The following is a 14,629-nucleotide window of genomic DNA, read 5'->3' as shown; positions in this document are numbered from 1 at the left end:
ACGGATGCATGGGGTGCTAATACCTTCCCTATGCATAAACAACTCCTGAACACTTATTTTCAAAATTCGGAGACCTTTTTTTGGTTTTTCTAATGTTTTCCTCGAATAAACGTTGGTGGTGACTCAGCTTGTTTTCTCCCTGGAGACGAACGCTTTTGGCTTATTTATTTTGCCCTCACCCTCCCGTCGTAGGGTAGATTGCGACAGATGGAAACTCCACTGGGGACTTTCTAGAGAGTTAGGCCATTCAATCAGTGTGCAATGTTTTTATTGTGATTTCCTCTTCTTTATTTTCCCTTTTCTCTTTGTCCATATTTGTGTATAAACTTTGTTATGTTATTCTGTTTGGTGTGTGTCTGTCTACCTATTACATTCGTAGTTAGAAATATTTATGTTCTATGCACACATGGCACCTACACCTTTGCACACACATTGATGCAATCCTACCCCGCAAGGGCATTGGATAGAAAAATCCAAGTAGATTGGGCCAGAGATGCAAGAGAAGGCCCTAGGGTTCTTATGAGCCTTAGAGTAGATTTCAGGTCCATGGGCTAAGTACGAGCCCACTTATCTTTGTAAATATTAGATTAAGGTGTCATTATTTTTGGGCCTTGTATTTAGGGCTCCATAATGTAGGTAGGGTACCCTAGAAATATAGGATTTTTCAGCCCTTGTATTTTAGGGCACCTAGACTAGTTTTTGTATTAGGGGTAGTTTTGTAATTTCACATGCAATAAGTGGATATTTGATGTGTGTGGTTGGAAATAAATTTAATTGAATTGGTAGAAGCCCAATCCAATTAAATTTTAGAGGGGGAGGTGAGCATTTGCTTACTACACCCCATTGCCACATCATATAGTCACACTTTGTGCATGTCCTTCATGTTTTTCATCCCTCATGACACCTAAGCACAATTAGTGGAGAATCTTGGAATTGATATTGGATTAGTGGGCTAAACCATAACTAAAATTCACTAATCATAATTAGTGAAATTTTGGCTCCAAAGTTTGGCTCCACAAATTCAATTTCAAATTCAAGTGAAATTTGAATTTCCCTCCAATTTTGTGTGACACTTAGGCTATAAATAGAGGTCATGTGTGTGCATTTTTTTTGAACTTTGATGATTTGAATATTAAACTTCAGATTTCAAAGCTCATTTAGAGCACAAAATTTCGTGCTCTTCTCTCCCTCTCCCTTCATTCATCTCCTTCTTCCTCCAAGCTCTTATCCATGGCCTCCTATGGTGGTGAGCTTCTTCTAGACTCATCTTCTCCTTGAAGTGGCGTCTCCTCTCTCTCTCCCTTTCTCCATTCCGCTGCCATTCATCTTCCAAGAAGCAAAGGAATCCATTGATGAAGAAGATCCTGGGCCTACAAGCTCCAATGGAGCTTGCATCATGTGGTATCAAGAGCATCTTCATCTAGGTGATGTTCTTTTGCTTCCTCTATCTTTTTGTTCGGTGAATTCTCTTTAATTCCTTGTTCTTCATCTTATTCTCCATGTATATCCTCCATTGTCTTGTGGTTTGGTGCTGTTTAGAGTAGATTCAAAAAAATAAACTGATTAAATCTTATATCTACACTTGTTCTTGCATTTCTATGGTTCAAATTTTGTAGATCTACTGTTGAATCTTGTTTTTGTGTTGATTTTAGGTTCTATCAATTTTCATTCATAATATTCTTGTGCTTAACCTTTAGATCTAAATTTTGTTCCAAAATATTGATTAGAAAAAAAAAACACAAAAATCTAAGTGTAAATCACTTAATCCATGTTGTCTTAGAGTCATGTTTAGTCATAGTAATTGTCACATTATGCTCTAAGTTTGTGTTGAATTTTTATTTTGTTTATTGAATTCTAGATACATTTGTTCATGTATTCTTGTCATTCTTTGCCTATCTTTTGAATGTTGAGTCTAATTCATGCATGTTATTTAGTTCATAACATGTTCTAAATCAATTCCTAGAAATAGTCTTGTTGTTGAACTCTTTTTTGTTTTCTAAGATTCCTACATGATGCCTATGATGAAGTTGAGTTGTGGTGCTGAGTTGTGGCTGGATTTGTGAATCAAATAAGTTTTAAGCTCTCTTGAATTGTGTTATTCAAGATAATTTAGCATAAGCAAACACAAATTGTAACTATCCAAGCCTTAAGCAACATAAACACTACTCTTGATTTCTAGGTTGAAATCGCTGGTGCTGGCAGCTTGAACATACAAAATTGTATAAATTACTGGGAATTGGTCACTACGTTTTTTGAGCTGAAACTTTTACTGAATTTTCTAGACATCTGGAACAAAATTATAAAAAAAGAACCAAGCGATTTGAATTAAAGGAAAAAATAATAAAAATCTCACAAGTTGGCAGAAAAATCAGTGTCTAGGAAAAGAAAAGAAAAGTGAAAGGAAAGTGTGCTTGTTGTTTTGGCTCAAAATTTGTTCTAGAATTGGTGCCTATTTTATACCAATCCTAGTTCTGAAATTTCAATTGAAAATTATTGTGAAAACAAGTGCCAAAACTAGAGGTTTCTTGAGTCTTTTTTTTTTAGAGTTTTTCTACTCTACTCTAGAGCCATTCTAGGTTTCTCTTTGAGTCCTAGCTTGCTTTTTTGTGTTTTTCATTGCTTTAATTGTTGAATAATCCTTGGAAATTTGTCTTGTTAAAACTCTATTGGTTTAGCTTTCATTTCATTTTTTTTTGGTCTTTGGTTATTGCTTGTCTCTTTGTTTCCTTGCTTGTGAGTTGCCATATAAGGAATTGGAAAGGAGGATTGGTGCCATATCTTGAAGAATTTGAGTCAAGAAGCAAGGGGCCAACCACCTTAAGAGCTATTGGACTAAGAAGCACTCCAAATTGAGTGAAACACTAAAGAGAGAATAGCCCCCACAATTGAGGACTTTTTTCTTTGTAATTTTGTAATTGGCAATTTGCTTTGCTTTCAAATTTTGTAACAAAAAGGCCTTTCATTGGAAGTAAGTTGGGAGCCTCCGCTAGGTCACCCTACTTCCATTTGTGTGTAATAATTTTAGGCAATTTCCCCTTAGGATAGTGAGTGTTTTGTTGGGAACCTTAAATGAGGACATCCAAACACTCTTAGGATCCGCCTAGTTTGCATTTCTTGCACTTTAATTTCTTGCTTACTTTCATAGCTTATTTCCTTTACCCTCCATTGTCAAACCGTCTAGATAGCTTGCCTTTTACCAATTAGTTTTTACCTTATCTTTCACACCTCTTTTAGTGTTTATTTTGGCTAGTTTCAACCATAGTTTCTTTTACCTTTTTTTCAAACCCCCAACTAGAAAGAACCATAACTTAGGAGCCAACATGAGTCTTCATTCTTCATCTAGTGTTAATGGTGAGGGTTCTACTCCTAAGGACCCCTTGTATAAGATATTAGATGAGTTGAGATCCCTTAAGTTGTGGAAAGAAAAACAAGAGAGAAAAGAAAAAGGTAAAAAAAGAGTGGAAGAAATAAGTCAAGATGAAAGAGAGAAAATAAGAGAGGAAGAAAGAAAAAAAATAATCAAAGAAATGAAAAGAGAAAAACATGTCTCCTATAGTAGTCATAACTCTTGCAAGAGCCTAAGTGAAGAACTTCGTGACTATTATGAAGGAAGGCATAGGTCACATCTTAGACCTCACTCCCATAGGAGAGAAAATGAAAGAAAGCCTCAAGAGGTTAACATTAAACTCCCATACTTCCATGGGAAGGACAATGTAGAGGCTAATTTAGATTGGGAAATAAGGGTAGAGCAACAACTTAAAAGGAAGTCTACTTCAAAATCTTATGGCTCTCACTCTTATCCAAAGAAAGACCAAGGTCAAGGAATCTTAGGGGTGAGACCTTCTAAGCCCAAAGATGATAAGGGGAAGACAATAGAAAAGCAATCCCTTAAGGCTAGTATGCAAGAGAAGACTAGCTCCATGAAGTGCTTTAAATGTCTTGGAAGAGGACACAATACTTCTCAATGCCCCACCAAGAAAACCATGATTATGAGGGGCCAAGACATTTATAGTAGCCAAGATGAGGCTACTACTTCACCTTCCTCTAGTAAAAGTGAAGAAGCAAAAGGGGAAGAATCTAGTAAAGAGATCTACCCCCAAGAAGAAGGACAACCTTTAATGGTTAAGGAGGAGTGTAAGGAGGTAAGTGTCTCCTCTAAGAGGTTAGCTAAGAAGGAAAGACATTTTGAAATAAAGACAAATATTAAAGAAATTTCCCTTCTTAGACAACCTCCACATTTTCTCCTTTGTAAAAAGACACTTGTTAGCATTGCCACATCTCTTAGGCTTGAGTTTATTCCTCAAGTAAAGGAGTTGTTGGATGAGGGTTTGGTTTGCAAGAGATTAAATCCTTGTGCTTTGTTGGTGCCCAAAATAGGTATTGTTAGGCACCAAATCCCTAAAATAGGTGGTGTGATGAATGCTTTGGGTGGTGCAACACTCTTTTGTAAAATCACTCGTGCACCCAACATCTTCATGATTTGTGTACATAGGGACTCATTAGGTAGGTTTGTTCTTATTTTTAGTTTCAATACAAACTTAGGCACTCATATGGGACACCTTAGGTTTGTCATATTTTTTGGTAGGAATAATCAACATGAAAATACAGAAAAAGGTATGTTCTATTGCTTTACTTTTCTTAATTTTTTAAATTGTGATCAAGGGGTTCCCATGAACCCTAAGAGAATAAAGGTCATTCCTGAGTGGCCCGCACCACCAAGTGTAAGAAAAATTTGGGGCTTCCAAGACTTAAAAAACTTTTACAAAAGGTTTGCCCCATATTTTTCTATACTTGTAGCACCACTCATTGAGTTGGTGAGGAACCATGTTCCTTCATGGGAAGATGCCCAGAAAATGAGTTTTCAGACCTTACCTTACTTCAACATACTAAACACCACTAATACATATGTTTTTGTTCTTTTTACAGGTGTTGAGGAAAAAAGCCCAGAGTTTCAAGAACCTCGGGATTTGAGGTCAAATCTTTTTCAAGGGGGAGGGAATGATGCAATCCTACCCCGCAAGGGCATTGGATAGAAAAATCCAAGTAGATTGGGCCAGAGATGCAAGAGAAGGCCCTAGGGTTCTTATGAGCCTTAGAGTAGATTTCAGGTCCATGGGCTAAGTACGAGCCCACTTATCTTTGTAAATATTAGATTAAGGTGTCATTAATTTTGGGCCTTGTATTTAGGGCTCCATAATGTAGGTAGGGTACCCTAGAAATATAGGATTTTTCAGCCCTTGTATTTTAGGGCACCTAGACTAGTTTTTGTATTAGGGGTAGTTTTGTAATTTCACATGCAATAAGTGGATATTTGATGTGTGTGGTTGGAAATAAATTTAATTGAATTGGTAGAAGCCCAATCCAATTAAATTTTAGAGGGGGAGGTGAGCATTTGCTTACTACACCCCATTGCCACATCATATAGTCACACTTTGTGCATGTCCTTCATGTTTTTCATGCCTCATGACACCTAAGCACACTTAGTGGAGAATCTTGGAATTGATCTTGGATTAGTGGGCTGAATCATAACTAAAATTCACTAATCATAATTAGTGAAATTTTGGCTCCAAAGTTTGGCTCCACAAATTCAATTTCAAATTCAAGTGAAATTCGAATTTTCCTCCAATTTTGTGTGACACTTAGGCTATAAATAGAGGTCATGTGTGTGCATTTTTTTTGAACTTTGATGATTTGAATATTAAACTTCAGATTTCAAAGCTCATTTAGAGCACAAAATTTCGTGCTCTTCTCTCCCTCTCCCTTCATTCATCTCCTTCTTCCTCCAAGCTCTTATCCATGGCCTCCAATGGTGGTGAGCTTCTTCTAGACTCATCTTCTCCTTGAAGTGGCGTCTCCTCTCTCTCTCTCCCTTTCTCCATTCCGCTGCCATTCATCTTTCAAGAAGCAAAGGAATCCATTGATGAAGAAGATCCTAGGCCTACAAGCTCCAATGGAGCTTGCATCTCACATTGAGATATTAGGCCCTATACCCGGGTCTATGTGAGCCATAAGGAGTGGAGGTCGATCTGTGGTCATGTTGGGTCTCCGACTTGCTTGATAATAGTGAAGCCTCATCTATAGTTTTCCTCTTTTCGTGATGCATTGTCACTGATAGTCCCTATCACCCTATAGTCCCTATCGCCACAATGTATCCAAGGAATGATATGTCCTTTAGAAGCCAGTAAAATTACATGAAACCACCCTTGGGAGTTATCACTAGAAGTGGACTTTTGGATCCTTTCCATTAGGTCCCTGAATTAGGGCCACATAGAAAACTCACTCTGGCTTGTTCCTTGATTGCATCATGCATCTCTTCATAGCATCGTAATGGACATATCATTGCTGCATTTATCATTTATCATATTCATGCATTGCATTTGCATTAGTCATTGCATTATCATACATCTTCATTTACCATGCTTTTGTTCTGCCAATTGCATACATTCTGTTTTCATCGTTCGCATGTTATTTTCACTCATGCATGATCGTGACACATAGTTGCTCATGCCATGCATTTCCCTCACACAAAAAAAGGAACAAAAAAGAACAAAAAAAAAAGAAAGAACTAAAAGAAAGTCACAATGAAGAATGAAGTTTACACCATATTCTTAGTTACATGTGTTGGGTACCATGATGACAGCTATAAACAAACCATGTTGGGATTATACTCACTTCTCTGAAAAAATGATTGAAAATCATGTGAGCATGGTACCTAATGCATTGTTAACCAGGAAATGATGGTTCTTTGGGCGTCTCATGTCGATCTAACAATTACATTTGTCATGCATAGCATGAGTATGCCCTACTCATTCATCTCTATGATATGTTGTCGAAGTATTGACAATCAAAATTTCTATTCCTTGGATTATGGGGTCGAACCAAGCACATGCTTTTAAGAAAAGGGTTTCATCAAGTCAAGGTCAAGTATGGAAGTAAGTAGCTTGCAAAAGTTGGGCTGAAGATGGATTGAGTTTACGTAGCTTCTTTGGCTACTGCTAACACATGATTGAGCTAAATAATTTACAAAATTAAGGACTATTGATGTCCATGTTTTATATCCAGTTTAACTTTGACTCTGACAAGGTGTAATGAACCATGTTGCTTTAATGAAAATCTGAATTGATTTGACCCTATGTTCTACTGAATGTCCTGTGTAAAACTTGCAATACTTTAACAATATATCATTCACATACATCCATGCTTATTTTTCTTTTCATATTTGGATGCATTGCTCATTTCATTCTTTCCTTGAAATCCGAACTGTAATCATTGTGATCAAAAGGAAAGAATGCGCTTTACAATGCCCTTACCGAACGCGTGCCAAAGCTAGAGTGATGAGTGAAATAGAGGAGGTGTAAGAGCAGATGAAGGCCGACATGGAGGCCATGAAGGACCAAATGACCACAATGGTGGAAGCCATGATGAGTATGAGGAAAATGATGGAGGTCAATGCGGCTACAGTTGTTGCCACAAGTATCGCCACTGAGGTGGACCCGACTCATCCATCTAGCCTCGATCAAGTAAATCCGCCAGTCTCAAATATGGTAGGGCAGGGAGGCAAAGCATTAGGAAGTACGGGCGACCCCCATTTTGGGTAAGTTTAGAACAAGCATTCCTTCCCACCATATGGCTTGCCTCCCAACTATAAACCACCTAGTGTTGCACAAGCTCCCGATGGAAATGTCAATAACTCCACTCCCATACTCATTGAGAGCCAACAACCCTGATATGGTCAGGCATAGGTCCCTCAACCCATAGGGGAGACACATGAAGTACCCCGAGGCCACTCTCTAGCCGACTTTGAGCCTTACCTCAGATATGCCACTGAGGGGCAAACATTTGGTGGCATACCCCTGCCAAACACTTTGGGGGCCCCTTAGTATCACCCACAACCACAACCCTTGCATTTTGCGGTTGGAAGAGTCCCTCCTACTATGGTGGAAAAATAGAGATTTGATCATATAGAGGAGAGGCTGAGGGCTATTGCAGGAGGCAGAGATTATGCCTTTACTGACAAGGCAAAACTGTGCCTAGTTCCCGACGTCATTATCCCTCCGAAGTTCAAGGTTCCGGATTTTGATAAATACAAGGGTACTACTTGCCCCAAGAATCACCTAAAGATGTATAGTAGGAAAATGGGGGCATACTCAAAAAATGAAAAATTGTTGATGTATTTCTTCAGGAAAGTCTTACTAGGGTAGCCGTCACCTAGTATACTAATATGGAACCTTCCCGAGTCCATTCTTGGAAGGACCTAATGGTTGCCTTCATTAGGCAGTATCAGTACAATTTTGATATGGCTCTGGATAGAATGCAGCTACAAAACATGTGTAAGAAGGAGAATGAATCTTTCAAAGAATACGCCCAAAGGTGGAAGGATCTGGCAGCTCAAGTAGTGCCCCCAATGATGGAGAGGGAGATGATAACAGTGATAGTAGACACATTACCGGTGTTCTACTATGAGAAGATGGTGGGTTACATGCCTTCAAGCTTTGCCCATTTAGTTTTTGCCAGCGAAAGAATTGAAGTGGGTCTGAGAAGAGGCAAATTTGATTATCCTGCTTTGATGAATAGGAAGCTTGGGGCAAATGGAGAGAATAAGAAGGAGGGAAAATCAGTCCTTCTCATTACCCACCACCCTACCAGCCATGAACGCCTAATCATCCACAAAGGCCATTCCCAAATCAGCCAAAAATCCACCCGATGCACATCCAAGACCAAATACCACCCCTAATACCAATCAAAACACCAACTAGGGAAGGAATTTTCCAGAAAAGAAGCCTGTAGAATTCACCCCAATTCCAATGCCATATGTTGACTTACTCCCCTACCTGCTCGACAATGCAATGGTAGTTATAAGCCCAACAAAGATTTCTCAACCTCTGTTTCCCAGAGGATACAACCCCAACGTGACATGTCCTTATCATGGGGGAGTTTTGGGGCATTCCATTGAGCATTGTATGACCCTGAAACAACGTCCTTTCCTTTATCTTTCACAAGACTCAAAGTCCTCGCCTTTATCTTTCATAAGACCCAAAGTCCTCGCTTTTATCTTTCATAGGACTCAAAGTGCTCACTTTTATCTTTCACAGGACTCAAAGTCCTCACTTTTATCTTTCATAGGACTCAAAGTCCTCTCATTTATCTTTCATAGGACTCAAAGTCCTCGCTTTTATCTTTCACAGGACTCAAAGTCCTCGCTTTTATCTTTCATAGGACACAAAGTCCTCACTTTTATCTTTCACAGGACTTAAAAAGTCCTCACTTTTATCTTTCATAGGACTCAAAGTCGTCGCCTTTATCTTTCACAGGACTCAAAGTCCTCGCTTTTATCTTTCATAGGACTCAAAGTCCTCACTTTTATCTTTCACAGGACTCAAAGTCCTCGCTTTTATCTTTCATAGGACTCAAAGTCCTCACCTTTATCTTTCACAGGACTTAAAGTCCTCGCCTTTATCTTTCATAGGACTCAAAGTCCTTGCTTTTATCTTTCAAAGGACTCAAAGTCCTCGCTTTTATCTTTCACAGGACTCAAAATCCTCACTTTTATCTTTCATAGGACTCAAAGTCCTCCCTTTTATCTTTCACAAGACTCAAAGTCCTCACTTTTATCTTTCATAGGACTCAAAGTCCTCGCCTTTATCTTTCACAGGACTCAAAGTCCTTGCCTTTATCTTTCATAGGACTCAAAGTCCTTGCCATTATCTTTCATAGGACTCAAAGTCCTCGCCTTTATCTTTCACAGGACTCAAAGTCCTCTCTTTTATCTTTCGTAGGACTCAAAGTCCTCGCCTTTATCTTTCATGAGACTCAAAGTCCTCTGTCTTTATGCTTTCATAGGACTCAAAGTCCTTTGTCATTGACATTTCAAAGACTTCAATGTCTTCAGTCATTTATGCTTTCAAAAGACTAGAATGTCTTCATTTGCATTTACAAGACTTCAATGTATTATGTCTTTTACATTTTACAAGACTTCAATGTCTTCTGTCTTCTACACTTTATAAGACTTCAACATCTTCTATCTTTTATAGGACTCAATGTCCTTGTGTTTGTGTTTCTTAGGACTCAACGTCCTCTGTTTCTATGCTTTAAAATATATATATATATATATATATATATATATATATATATATATATATATATATAATATAATATAATATAAAAAGAAATAAAAAAGAAGTAAAAAAAGGGGGCAAAAAGGTCTTTTCATTGAGTTTCCTGGACCCTAGCTCGCCCAAGCTAGCCTTTGACTCGCCTAGGCCCCTAAATTACTTCAGGGTGAAGGAACCAGCTCGCTTAGGCGAGCCAGTTACTTCAAGAGTAAGCATCAGCTCGCCTAGGAGGCTGAGGAGAGGATGAGGACATTTTCCTATAAATAGGCGTGCTAGGGAGGTTGAGGAGAGCTTCCAATGTTCAGAAGTGGAGGGAATTGAGAGAACTAAGAAAGAAGAGGAAATGAAGCTGAGGCGCTATGATCAATCTCTACATCATTCCTTGTTCGGTGTTCTTTGCACCAGTCAGTTAGTTTTTATTTTTTGAGGATTGAATGTGATCTATGTACCCTTAGGGGTCCCCCTTGTTATTATGTGCACATCCATCTTCTCCATCTATCATCAGTGATGTAAGATCCCTTGGAGCTTGTAGGCCTAGGATCTTCTTCATCAATGGATTCCTTTGCTTCTTGGAAGATGAATGGCAGCAGAATGGAGAAGGAAGAGAGGAGATGCCACTTCAAGGAGAAGATTAGTCTAGAAGAAGCTCACCACCATAGGAGGCCATGGATAAGAGCTTGGAGGAAGAAGGAGATGAATGAAGGGAGAGGGAGACAAGAGCACGGAATTTTGTGCTCAGAAAGAGCTCTGAAATCTGAAGTCTAATATTCAAATGATCAAAGTTGAAAAAAATGCACACACATGACCTCTATTTATAGCCTAAGTGTCACACAAAATTGGAGGGAAATTTGAATTTCAATTCAAATTTCACTTGAATTTGAAATTGAATTTGTGGAGCCAAACTTTGGAGCCAAAATTTCAGTAATTATGATCAGTGAATTTTAGTTATGGTTCAGCCCACTAATCTAAGATCAATTCCAAGATTCTCCACTAAGTGTGCCTAGGTGTCATGAGGCATGTAAAGCATGAAGGACATGCACAAAGTGTGACTATATGATGTGGCAATGGGGTGTAGTAAGCAAATGCTCACCTCCCCCTCTAAAATTTAATTGGATTAGGCTTCTACCAATTCAATTAAATTTATTTCCAACCACACACATCAAATATTCACTTAGTGCATGTTAAATTACAAAACTACCCCTAATACAAAAACTAGTCTATGTGCCCTAAAATACAAGGGCTGAAAAATCCTATATTTATATGGTACCCTACCTACAATATGGAGCCCTAAATACAAGGACCAAATATAATGACATCCTAGTCTAATATGTACAAAGAGAATTGGACCCAAACTTGGCCCATGGGCTCAGAAATCTACCCTGAGGTTCATGAGAACCCTAGGGCCTTCTTCAGCAGCTCTAGCCCAATCCTCTTGGAGCCTCTTGCTCATGGCTCTAGTGACTGGTCCCTTCCTACGAAGGATTGCATCAATCGGCAATCTCATTTTTCTTTGTAAAGTTCAATCTTAACCGATCACCAGTGTTGTAAAGTTGTCTTTAAAGAGATTGAAAGTTAATAAACAAAACCAAGATAAAACCAACTCATAACTAATTTCTTTTTATCAAATATCCCATGGGATTTTTCAAGGTCCAACGCCTTAATGATTCTCTCTGCTTTTCAAATTTAAAAGATCGTTTCAAGGTCCAACGCCTTAATGATTCTCTCCGCTTTTCAAAATTTAAAATATCATTTCAAGGTCCAATGCCTTAAACGACTTTTTGTTCGCAATTAAAATGAATCTTTCAAAAACATAAAAATCAATTTAACACACAAACATTCAGACTTAAAGAACTACATAGGTTTGAATTCCTCATCGCACCCGAGGATACATAGGAGCAAAGAAAACACCCTTGTGAACCCCAAAAAAAATAAATATACAAAAAGGGAAAAATAAACAATTCTAAAGTCACGTTGCGCACACTCGATTAAAGGTTTTTGTCCCTTGTGACGGGCGTGTGGGGTGCTAGTACCTTCCCTATGCATAAACAACTCCCAAACCTTTATCTTCAAAATTCATAGACCTTTTTTTGGTTTTCCCAACGTTTTCCTCAAATAAACGTTGGTGGTGACTCTGCTTATTTTCTACCTGGAGACGAACGCTTTAGGCTTATCTATTTTGCCGTCGCCCTCCCATCGTAGGGTAGGTTGCGACAATTGGTTCCACTATTTTGTTTTCTCTATCGTGCGGCATTGAATTGGAAGATCACTTGAAGGAAATTAGTGTCATTATCTTTAATTATCTTTAATTTTCAATAAAAGATAAGTAAAGAGAGGCAAGTGTCAGACCCGAATTTCATCCAAGTATAATGCTTTTATCATTCAGGTATTTTATCATTGCCAATTGAATTGCAGCATTTGGCACTGGTTACAGTGCAAAGCCAAGGGATCACTCAGGGTTTTGATGGTTGTTTGTTAGATCCAGAAACAAAGCCACAAGGAAGGAAAAAAATGGTCTTTCCATGAAGATTTCTGACCCTAAATTCGCCCTGGCTAGCATCCAGCTCACATGGGCTAAAATTTAAGTTCAACCCTAAGCAAGCCACTCGCCTGGGCAAGTAGATACCTTTAACCCTAAGCAAATAGCTCGCTTAGGCGAATTCCCCTGGAATCAATGGTTGTTTTCTATAAATAGCCATGTAGGGGAAGAGGAAAAAGGGTTCAACAACCTAAAACCAGAGAGAAAACCATAGAAGAAGAATGAGAAGAGGAAAAGTGGAGCTGAGGCGCTGCAAAATTATGATCGCGGATCACTGCCTTCACCATTTCTCTTGTTAGTCTTGTGCCCTGCGCAACGATCCATTAGTTTTTCTTAAGGATTAGATGTAATCTTTGTACCCTTACGGGTCCCCTTTTGATATTATGTATGTATTAATCTTTTCTACTCATTATTTGTAATTTCATTCTGCTCGTAATGCTTGATTCTAGTTGATCACTAGTGTCATGAAATTGGTTTTTAAGTGAGACTGGAAGGTAATCTTAGAATCTGAACCGAATGATATTACTCTTTATGTTACGTTGCTAGAAATAGAGCATAATGTTTTGATTGCAAAAAAATCACGAGAATATAATTGTAATTTTGGGATATTTACCGCATATGTGAGGGATCGATATTTAATAAATATTCTTAGGTTCCAAGTGTGAGGAATCAACTTGGAATAACTATGCATGCATCATTAATTTTAGAAAATGACTTATATATGTTAACCTTATTAGGATACTAAGGGTATGAACGATAAAATCCAATCCTATGTTATTCTTGAATTAACTTATTTTTGTTTCTGTAATTTACGTATTTTCGACACACTAAATTCCGTTATTTTTGTTGCCATAATTTACGATTTCTAACGCACTACATTCTGTTAGTTTCTCATTTTCCATTATTTTCGTATTTTCATTGTTCGCGTGATTCCATTATTTTTACTTTCTTTTACTTTAAGTTGCCACGCTAAGTCTCGGACTTGCCAGGTAATTCCCCTAGATCATTTTGTTTTTCATAGCACATGAAGCTGAGTCCTGGACTCGCCTCGCATGCTTGAAGATATTCATCATATTCAAAAATAGGTGGATATGAAGGATATCCGATCAGTAAACAAAACCAAATAAATAAAAACAAACCAATTCAACACACAAACATTTTTATCCTTAAATAAGCGTTGGTGGCAACTCCTTCTCATTTTCATCTTAGAAAATGAAATTGCACTTTTATTTTTTTTGTCGTCCCGTCGTGATGATAGGTTGTGACAACTTGATGCAATCCTACCCCGCAAGGGAATTGGATAGAAGACTCCAAGAAGATTGGGCCAGAGATGCAAGAGAAGGACCTAGGGTTCTCATGAGCCTTAGGATTGATTTCGGGCCCATGGGCTAAGTATGAGCCTGCTTATCTTTGTACATATTAGATTAAGGTTTCATTATTTTTGGGCCTTGTACTTAGGGCTCCATAATATAGGTAAGGTACCCTAGAAATGTAGGATTTTTCAGCCCTTGTATTTTAGGGCACCTAGACTAGTTTTTGTATTAAGGGTAGTTTTGCACATACATTAAGTGAATATTTGATGTGTGTGGTTGGAAATAAATTTAATTGAATTGGGAGAAGCCAAATCCAATTAAATTTTAAAGGGGAAGGTGAGCATTTGCTTGCTACACCCCATTGCCACATCATATAGTCACACTTTATGCATGTCCTTCATGCTTTACATGCCTCATGACACCTAAGCACACTTAGTGGAGAATCTTGGACTTGATCTTGGATTAGTGGGCTGAACCATAGCTAAAATTCATTAATCATAATTAGTGTAATTTTGGCTCCACAAATTCAATTTCAAATTCAAGTGAAATTTGAATAGAAATTCAAATTTCCCTCCAATTTTGTGTGACACTTTGGCTATAAATAAAGGCCATGTGTGTGCATTTTTTCAACTTTGATCATTTGAGAATTAAACTTCAAAGTTCAGACT

Source organism: Glycine max, chromosome 3 (assembly GCF_000004515.6).
Source record: "Glycine max cultivar Williams 82 chromosome 3, Glycine_max_v4.0, whole genome shotgun sequence".
Lineage (NCBI taxonomy): Eukaryota > Viridiplantae > Streptophyta > Magnoliopsida > Fabales > Fabaceae > Glycine > Glycine max.
Note: the sequence above shows the minus strand (reverse complement) of the source record.